Below are 11,160 nucleotides of genomic sequence, written 5' to 3' on the forward strand. Positions count from 1 at the left end.
TAGTAATTTATATGGGTTTACTGTGTAGCACCTTTGCTGAGTTAATACATGGTGGAGTGGGAATAGTAATTTATAAGGGTTTACTGTCCAGCACCTTCCCTGAGTTTATACTTGGTGGAGGGGGAATAGTTATTTATATGGGTTTACTGTCCAGCACCTTCTCTGAGTTTATACTTGGTGGAGTGGGAATAGTAATTCATATGGGCTGAATGTGTAGCACCTTCCCTGAGTTCATACTTGGTGGAGTGGGAATAGTAATTTGTATGGGTTTACTGTACAACACCTTCACTGAGTTTATACTTGGTGGAGTGGGAATAGTAATTTATATGGGCTGAATGTGTAGCACCTTCCCTGAGTTTATAATTGGTGGAGTAGGAATAGTAATTTATATGGGTTTACTGTCCAGCACCTTCCCAGAGTTTATACTTGGTGGAGTGGGAATAGTAATTTATATGGGTTTACTGTCCAGCACCTTCACTGAGTTTATACTTGGTGGAGTGGGAATAGTAATTTATAAGGGTTTACTGTCCAGCACCTTCTCTTAGTTTATACTTGGTGGAGTGGGAATAGTAATTTATATGGGTTTACTGTGTAGCACCTTTGCTGAGTTAATACATGGTGGAGTGGGAATAGTAATTTATAAGGGTTTACTGTCCAGCACCTTCCCTGAGTTTATACTTGGTGGAGGGGGAATAGTTATTTATATGGGTTTACTGTCCAGCACCTTCTCTGAGTTTATACTTGGTGGAGTGGGAATAGTAATTCATATGGGCTGAATGTGTAGCACCTTCCCTGAGTTCATACTTGGTGGAGTGGGAATAGTAATTTGTATGGGTTTACTGTACAACACCTTCACTGAGTTTATACTTGGTGGAGTGGGAATAGTAATTTATATGGGTTGAAAGTCCAGCACCTTTCCTGAGTTAATACTTGGTGGATTGGGAATAGTGATTTATATGGGTTGAATGTCCAGCACCTTTTCTGAGTTTATACTTGGTGGAGTGGGAATAGTAATTTATAAGGGTTTACTGTCCAGCACCTTCCCTGAGTTTATACTTGGTGGAGTGGGAATAGTAATTTATAAGGGTTTACTGTCCAGCACTTTTCCTGAGTTTATACTTGGTGGGGAGGGAATAGTAATTTTTATGGGTTTACTGTCCAGCACCTTCCCTGAGTTTATACTTGGTGGAGTGGGAATAGTAATTTATATGGGTTGAATGTCCAGCACCTTCTCTGAGTTTATACTTGGTGGAGTGGGAATAGTAATTTATATGGGTTTACTGTCCAGCATATTCCTTGAGTTAATACTTGGTGGAGTGGGAATAGTAAATCATAAGTATTGAATATCCAGCACCTTCCCTGAGTTTATAATTGGTGGAGTAGGAATAGTAATTTATATGGGTTTACTATCCAGCACCTTCCCAGAGTTTATACTTGGTGGAGTGGGAATAGTATTTTATATGGGTTTACTGTCCAGCACCTTCACTGAGTTTATACTTGGTTGAGTGGGAATAGTAATTTATAAGGGTTTACTGTCCAGCACCTTCTCTTAGTTTATACTTGGTGGAGTGGGAATAGTAATTTATATGGGTTTACTGTGTAGCACAGTTGCTGAGTTAATACTTGGTGGAGTGGGAATAGTAATTTATAAGGGTTGAATGTCCAGCACCTTCTCTGAGTTTATACTTGGCGGAGTGGGAATGGTAATTTACATGGGTTTCCTGTCCAGCATATTCCTTGAGTTAATACTTGGTGGAGTGGGAATAGTAAATCATAAGTATTGAATATCCAGCACCTTCCCTGAGTTTATAATTGGTGGAGTAGGAATAGTAATTTATATGGGTTTACTGTCCAGCACCGTCCCAGAGTTTATACTTGGTGGAGTGGGAATAGTAATTTATATGGGTTTACTGTCCAGCACCTTCACTGAGTTTATACTTGGTGGAGTGGGAATAGTAATTTATAAGGGTTTACTGTCCAGCACCTTCTCTTAGTTTATACTTGGTGGAGTGGGAATAGTAATTTATATGGGTTTACTGTGTAGCACCTTTGCTGAGTTAATACTTGGTGGAGTGGGAATAGTCATTTATAAGGGTTTACTGTCCAGCACCTCCCCTGAGTTTATACTTGGTGGAGGGGGAATAGTAATTTATATGGGTTTACTGTCCAGCACCTTCTCTGAGTTTATACTTGGTGGTGTGGGAATAGTAATTTATATGGGCTGAATGTGTAGCACCTTCCCTGAGTTCATACTTGGTGGAGTGGGAATAGTAATTTGTATGGGTTTACTGTACAACACCTTCACTGAGTTTATACTTGGTGGAGTGGGAATAGTAATTTATATGGGTTGAAAGTCTAGCACCTTTCCTGAGTTAATACTTAGTGGATTGGGAATAGTAATTTATATGGGTTGAATGTCCAGCACCTTCTCTGAGTTTATACTTGGTGGAGTGGGAATAGTAATTAATAAGGGTTTACTGTCCAGCACCTTCCCTGAGTTTATACTTGGTGGAGTGGGAATAGTAATTTATAAGGGTTTACTGTCCAGCACTTTTCCTGAGTTTATACTTGGTGGGGTGGGAATAGTAATTTTTATGGGTTTACTGTCCAGCACCTTCCCTGAGTTTATACTTGGTGGAGTGGGAATAGTAATTTATATGGGTTGAATGTCCAGCACCTTCTCGGAGTTTATACTTGGTGGAGTGGGAATGGTAATTTATATGGGTTTACTGTCCAGCACCTTCCCTGAGTTTATATTTGGTGGAGTGGGAATAGTCATTTATAAGGGTTTACTGTCCAGCACTTTTCCTGAGTTTATACTTGGTGGGGTGGGAATAGTAATTTTTATGGGTTTACTGTCCAGCACCTTCCCTGAGTTTATACTTGGTGGAGTGGGAATAGTAATTTATATGGGTTGAATGTCCAGCACCTTCACTGAGTTTATATTTGGTGGAGTGGGAATAGTCATTTATAAGGGTTTACTGTCCAGCACTTTTCCTGAGTTTATACTTGGTGGGGTGGGAATAGTAATTTTTATGGGTTTACTGTCCAGCACCTTCCCTGAGTTTATACTTGGCGGAGTGGGAATAGTAATTTATATGGGTTGAATGTCCAGCACCTTCTCTGAGTTCATACTTGGTGGAGTGGGAATGGTAATTTATATGGGTTTACTGTCCAGCATATTCCTTGAGTTAATACTTGGTGGAGTGGGAATAGTAAATCATAAGTATTGAATATCCAGCACCTTCCCTGAGTTTATAATTGGTGGAGTAGGAATAGTAATTTATATGGGTTTACTGTCCAGCACCTTCCCAGAGTTTATACTTGGTGGAGTGGGAATAGTAATTTATATGGGTTTACTGTCCAGCACCTTCACTGAGTTTATACTTGGTGGAGTGGGAATAGTAATTTATAAGGGTTTACTGTCCAGCACCTTCTCTTAGTTTATACTTGGTGGAGTGGGAATAGTAATTTATATGGGTTTACTGTGTAGCACCTTTGCTGAGTTAATACATGGTGGAGTGGGAATAGTAATTTATAAGGGTTTACTGTCCAGCACCTTCCCTGAGTTTATACTTGGTGGAGGGGGAATAGTAATTTATATGGGTTTACTGTCCAGCACCTTCTCTGAGTTTATACTTGGTGGAGTGGGAATAGTAATTCATATGGGCTGAATGTGTAGCACCTTCCCTGAGTTCATACTTGGTGGAGGGGGAATAGTAATTTGTATGGGTTTACTGTACAACACCTTCACTGAGTTTATACTTGGTGGAGTGGGAATAGTAATTTATATGGGTTGAAAGTCCAGCACCTTTCCTGAGTTAATACTTGGTAGATTGGGAATAGTGATTTAGATGGGTTGAATGTCCAGCACCTTTTCTGAGTTTATACTTGGTGGAGTGGGAATAGTAATTTATAAGGGTTTACTGTCCAGCACCTTCCCTGAGTTTATACTTGGTGGAGTGGGAATAGTAATTTATAAGGGTTTACTGTCCAGCACCTTCACTGAGTTTATACTTGGTGGAGTGGGAATAGTAATTTATATGGGTTTACTGTCCAGCATATTCCTTGAGTTAATACTTGGTGGAGTGGGAATAGTAAATCATAAGTATTGAATATCCAGCACCTTCCCTGAGTTTATAATTGGTGGAGTAGGAATAGTAATTTATATGGGTTTACTGTCCAGCACCTTCCCAGAGTTTATACTTGGTGGAGTGGGAATAGTATTTTATATGGGTTTACTGTCCAGCACCTTCACTGAGTTTATACTTGGTTGAGTGGGAATAGTAATTTATAAGGGTTTACTGTCCAGCACCTTCTCTTAGTTTATACTTGGTGGAGTGGGAATAGTAATTTATATGGGTTTACTGTGTAGCACAGTTGCTGAGTTAATACTTGGTGGAGTGGGAATAGTAATTTATAAGGGTTGAATGTCCAGCACCTTCTCTGAGTTTATACTTGGTGGAGTGGGAATGGTAATTTATATGGGTTTCCTGTCCAGCATATTCCTTGAGTTAATACTTGGTGGAGTGGGAATAGTAAATCATAAGTATTGAATATCCAGCACCTTCCCTGAGTTTATAATTGGTGGAGTAGGAATAGTAATTTATATGGGTTTACTGTCCAGCACCGTCCCAGAGTTTATACTTGGTGGAGTGGGAATAGTAATTTATATGGGTTTACTGTCCAGCACCTTCACTGAGTTTATACTTGGTGGAGTGGGAATAGTAATTTATAAGGGTTTACTGTCCAGCACCTTCTCTTAGTTTATACTTGGTGGAGTGGGAATAGTAATTTATATGGGTTTACTGTGTAGCACCTTTGCTGAGTTAATACTTGGTGGAGTGGGAATAGTCATTTATAAGGGTTTACTGTCCAGCACCTTCCCTGAGTTCATACTTGGTGGAGTGGGAATAGTAATTTGTATGGGTTTACTGTACAACACCTTCACTGAGTTTATACTTGGTGGAGTGGGAATAGTAATTTATATGGGTTGAAAGTCTAGCACCTTTCCTGAGTTAATACTTGGTGGATTGGGAATAGTAATTTATATGGGTTGAATGTCCAGCACCTTCTCTGAGTTTATACTTGGTGGAGTGGGAATAGTAATTAATAAGGGTTTACTGTCCAGCACCTTCCCTGAGTTTATACTTGGTGGAGTGGGAATAGTAATTTCTAAGGGTTTACTGTCCAGCACTTTTCCTGAGTTTATACTTGGTGGGGTGGGAATAGTAATTTTTATGGGTTTACTGTCCAGCACCTTCCCTGAGTTTATACTTGGTGGAGTGGGAATAGTAATTTATATGGGTTGAATGTCCAGCACCTTCTCGGAGTTTATACTTGGGGGAGTGGGAATGGTAATTTATATGGGTTTACTGTCCAGCACCTTCCCTGAGTTTATATTTGGTGGAGTGGGAATAGTCATTTATAAGGGTTTACTGTCCAGCACTTTTCCTGAGTTTATACTTGGTGGGGTGGGAATAGTAATTTTTATGGGTTTACTGTCCAGCACCTTCCCTGAGTTTATACTTGGTGGAGTGGGAATAGTAATTTATATGGGTTGAATGTCCAGCACCTTCTCTGAGTTTATACTTGGTGGAGTGGGAATGGTAATTTATATGGGTTTACTGTCCAGCATATTCCTTGAGTTAATACTTGGTGGAGTGGGAATAGTAAATCATAAGTATTGAATATCCAGCACCTTCCCTGAGTTTATAATTGGTGGAGTAGGAATAGTAATTTATATGGGTTTACTGTCCAGCACCTTCCCAGAGTTTATACTTGGTGGAGTGGGAATAGTAATTTATATGGGTTTACTGTCCAGCACCTTCACTGAGTTTATTCTTGGTGGAGTGGGAATAGTAATTTATAATGGTTTACTGTCCAGCACCTTCTCTTAGTTTAAACTTGGTGGAGTGGGAATAGTAATTTATATGGGTTTACTGTGTAGCACCTTTGCTGAGTTAATACATGGTGGAGTGGGAATAGTAATTTATAAAGGTTTACTGTCCAGCACCTTCCCTGAGTTTATACTTGGTGGAGGGGGAATAGTAATTTATATGGGTTTACTGTCCAGCACCTTCTCTGAGTTTATACTTGGTGGAATGGGAATAGTAATTCATATGGGCTGAATGTTTAGCACCTTCCCTGAGTTCATACTTGGTGGAGTGGGAATAGTAATTTGTATGGGTTTACTGTACAACACCTTCACTGAGTTTATACTTGGTGGAGTGGGAATAGTAATTTATATGGGTTGAAAGTCCAGCACCTTTCCTGAGTTAATACTTGGTGGATTGGGAATAGTGATTTATATGGGTTGAATGTCCAGCACCTTCTCGGAGTTTATACTTGGTGGAGTGGGAATGGTAATTTATATGGGTTTACTGTCCAGCACCTTCCCTGAGTTTATATTTGGTGGAGTGGGAATAGTCATTTATAAGGGTTTACTGTCCAGCACTTTTCCTGAGTTTATACTTGGTAGGGTGGGAATAGTAATTTTTATGGGTTTACTGTCCAGCACCTTCCCTGAGTTTATACTTGGTGGAGTGGGAATAGTAATTTATATGGGTTGAATGTCCAGCACCTTCTCTGAGTTCGTACTTGGTGGAGTGGGAATGGTAATTTATATGGGTTTACTGTCCAGCATATTCCTTGAGTTAATACTTGGTGGAGTGGGAATAGTAAATCATAAGTATTGAATATCCAGCACCTTCCCTGAGTTTATAATTGGTGGAGTAGGAATAGTAATTTATATGGGTTTACTGTCCAGCACCTTCCCAGAGTTTATACTTGGTGGAGTGGGAATAGTAATTTATATGGGTTTACTGTCCAGCACCTTCACTGAGTTTATACTTGGTGGAGTGGGAATAGTAATTTATAAGGGTTTACTGTCCAGCACCTTCTCTTAGTTTATACTTGGTGGAGTGGGAATAGTAATTTATATGGGTTTACTGTGTAGCACCTTTGCTGAGTTAATACATGGTGGAGTGGGAATAGTAATTTATAAGGGTTTACTGTCCAGCACCTTCCCTGAGTTTATACTTGGTGGAGGGGGAATAGTTATTTATATGGGTTTACTGTCCAGCACCTTCTCTGAGTTTATACTTGGTGGAGTGGGAATAGTAATTCATATGGGCTGAATGTGTAGCACCTTCCCTGAGTTCATACTTGGTGGAGTGGGAATAGTAATTTGTATGGGTTTACTGTACAACACCTTCACTGAGTTTATACTTGGTGGAGTGGGAATAGTAATTTATATGGGTTGAAAGTCCAGCACCTTTCCTGAGTTAATACTTGGTGGATTGGGAATAGTGATTTATATGGGTTGAATGTCCAGCACCTTTTCTGAGTTTATACTTGGTGGAGTGGGAATAGTAATTTATAAGGGTTTACTGTCCAGCACCTTCCCTGAGTTTATACTTGGTGGAGTGGGAATAGTAATTTATAAGGGTTTACTGTCCAGCACTTTTCCTGAGTTTATACTTGGTGGGGAGGGAATAGTAATTTTTATGGGTTTACTGTCCAGCACCTTCCCTGAGTTTATACTTGGTGGAGTGGGAATAGTAATTTATATGGGTTGAATGTCCAGCACCTTCTCTGAGTTTATACTTGGTGGAGTGGGAATAGTAATTTATATGGGTTTACTGTCCAGCATATTCCTTGAGTTAATACTTGGTGGAGTGGGAATAGTAAATCATAAGTATTGAATATCCAGCACCTTCCCTGAGTTTATAATTGGTGGAGTAGGAATAGTAATTTATATGGGTTTACTATCCAGCACCTTCCCAGAGTTTATACTTGGTGGAGTGGGAATAGTATTTTATATGGGTTTACTGTCCAGCACCTTCACTGAGTTTATACTTTGTTGAGTGGGAATAGTAATTTATAAGGGTTTACTGTCCAGCACCTTCTCTTAGTTTATACTTGGTGGAGTGGGAATAGTAATTTATATGGGTTTACTGTGTAGCACAGTTGCTGAGTTAATACTTGGTGGAGTGGGAATAGTAATTTATAAGGGTTGAATGTCCAGCACCTTCTCTGAGTTTATACTTGGCGGAGTGGGAATGGTAATTTACATGGGTTTCCTGTCCATCATATTCCTTGAGTTAATACTTGGTGGAGTGGGAATAGTAAATCATAAGTATTGAATATCCAGCACCTTCCCTGAGTTTATAATTGGTGGAGTAGGAATAGTAATTTATATGGGTTTACTGTCCAGCACCGTCCCAGAGTTTATACTTGGTGGAGTGGGAATAGTAATTTATATGGGTTTACTGTCCAGCACCTTCACTGAGTTTATACTTGGTGGAGTGGGAATAGTAATTTATAAGGGTTTACTGTCCAGCACCTTCTCTTAGTTTTTACTTGGTGGAGTGGGAATAGTAATTTATATTGGTTTACTGTGTAGCACCTTTGCTGAGTTAATACTTGGTGGAGTGGGAATAGTCATTTATAAGGGTTTACTGTCCAGCACCTTCCCTGAGTTTATACTTGGTGGAGGGGGAATAGTAATTTATATGGGTTTACTGTCCAGCACCTTCTCTGAGTTTATACTTGGTGGTGTGGGAATAGTAATTTATATGGGCTGAATGTGTAGCACCTTCCCTGAGTTCATACTTGGTGGAGTGGGAATAGTAATTTGTATGCGTTTACTGTACAACACCTTCACTGAGTTTATACTTGGTGGAGTGGGAATAGTAATTTATATGGGTTGAAAGTCTAGCACCTTTCCTGAGTTAATACTTAGTGGATTGGGAATAGTAATTTATATGGGTTGAATGTCCAGCACCTTCTCTGAGTTTATACTTGGTGGAGTGGGAATGGTAATTTATATGGGTTTACTGTCCAGCACCTTCCCTGAGTTTATATTTGGTGGAGTGGGAATAGTCATTTATAAGGGTTTACTGTCCAGCACTTTTCCTGAGTTTATACTTGGTGGGGTGGGAATAGTAATTTTTATGGGTTTACTGTCCAGCACCTTCCCTGAGTTTATACTTGGTGGAGTGGGAATAGTAATTTATATGGGTTGAATGTCCAGCACCTTCTCTGAGTTTATACTTGGTGGAGAGGGAATGGTAATTTATATGGGTTTACTGTCCAGCATATTCCTTGAGTTAATACTTGGTGGAGTGGGAATAGTAAATCATAAGTATTGAATATCCAGCACCTTCCCTGAGTTTATAATTGGTGGAGTAGGAATAGTAATTTATATGGGTTTACTGTCCAGCACCTTCCCAGAGTTTATACTTGGTGGAGTGGGAATAGTAATTTATATGGGTTTACTGTCCAGCACCTTCACTGAGTTTATACTTGGTGGAGTGGGAATAGTAATTTATAATGGTTTACTGTCCAGCACCTTCTCTTAGTTTAAACTTGGTGGAGTGGGAATAGTAATTTATATGGGTTTACTGTGTAGCACCTTTGCTGAGTTAATACATGGTGGAGTGGGAATAGTAATTTATAAAGGTTTACTGTCCAGCACCTTCCCTGAGTTTATACTTGGTGGAGGGGGAATAGTAATTTATATGGGTTTACTGTCCAGCACCTTCTCTGAGTTTATACTTGGTGGAGTGGGAATAGTAATTCATATGGGCTGAATGTTTAGCACCTTCCCTGAGTTCATACTTGGTGGAGTGGGAATAGTAATTTGTATGGGTTTACTGTACAACACCTTCACTGAGTTTATACTTGGTGGAGTGGGAATAGTAATTTATATGGGTTGAAAGTCCAGCACCTTTCCTGAGTTAATACTTGGTAGATTGGGAATAGTGATTTATATGGGTTGAATGTCCAGCACCTTTTCTGAGTTTATACTTGGTGGAGTGGGAATAGTAATTTATAAGGGTTTACTGTCCAGCACCTTCTCTGAGTTTATACTTGGTGGAGTGGGAATAGTAATTTATAAGGGTTTACTGTCCAGCACTTTTCCTGAGTTTATACTTGGTGGGGTGGGAATAGTAATTTTTATGGGTTTACTGTCCAGCACCTTCCCTGAGTTTATACTTGGTGGAGTGGGAATAGTAATTTATATGGGTTGAATGTCCAGCACCTTCTCTGAGTTTATACTTGGTGGAGTGGGAATGGTAATTTATATGGGTTTACTGTCCAGCATATTCCTTGAGTTAATACTTGGTGGAGTGGGAATAGTAAATCATAAGTATTGAATATCCAGCACCTTCCCTGAGTTTATAATTGGTGGAGTAGGAATAGTAATTTATATGGGTTTACTGTCCAGCACCTTCCCAGAGTTTATACTTGGTGGAGTGGGAATAGTAATTTATACGGGTTTACTGTCCAGCACCTTCACTGAGTTTATACTTGGTGGAGTGGGAATAGTAATTTATAAGGGTTTACTGTCCAGCACCTTCTCTTAGTTTATACTTGGTGGAGTGGGAATAGTAATTTATATGGGTTTACTGTGTAGCACCGTTGCTGAGTTAATACTTGGTGGAGTGGGAATAGTAATTTATAAGGGTTTACTGTCCAGCACCTTCCCTGAGTTTATACTTGGTGGAGGGGGAATAGTAATTTATATGGGTTTACTGTCCAGCACCTTCTCTGAGTTTATACTTGGTGGAGTGGGAATAGTAATTTATATGGGCTGAATGTGTAGCACCTTCCCTGAGTTCATACTTGGTGGAGTGGGAATAGTAATTTATATGGGTTGAAAGTCCAGCACCTTTCCTGAGTTAATACTTGGTGGATTGGGAATAGTAATTTATATGGGTTGAATGTCCAGCACCTTCTCTGAGTTTATACTTGGTGGAGAGGGAATAGTAATTTATAAGGGTTTACTGTCCAGCACCTTCCCTGAGTTTATACTTGGTGGAGTTTGAATGGTAATTTATAAGGGTTTACTGTCCAGCTCTTTCCCTGAGTTTATACTTGGTGGAGAGGAATAGTAATTTTTATGGGTTTACTGTCCAGCACCTTCCCTGAGTTTATACTTGGTGGAGTGGGAATAGTAATGTATATGGGTTGAATGTCCAGCACCTTCTCCGAGTTTATACTTGGTGGAGTGGGAATAGTAATTTATATGGGTTTACTGTCCAGCACCTTACCTGAGTTTATACTTGGTGGAGTGGGAATTGTAATTTATATGGGTTGAATGTCCAGCACCTTTCCTGAGTTAATACTTGGTGGATTGGGAATAGTAATTTA

The sequence above is a fragment of the Lissotriton vulgaris genome, chromosome 4_1 (genome assembly GCF_964263255.1).
Source record: "Lissotriton vulgaris chromosome 4_1, aLisVul1.2, whole genome shotgun sequence".
Lineage (NCBI taxonomy): Eukaryota > Metazoa > Chordata > Amphibia > Caudata > Salamandridae > Lissotriton > Lissotriton vulgaris.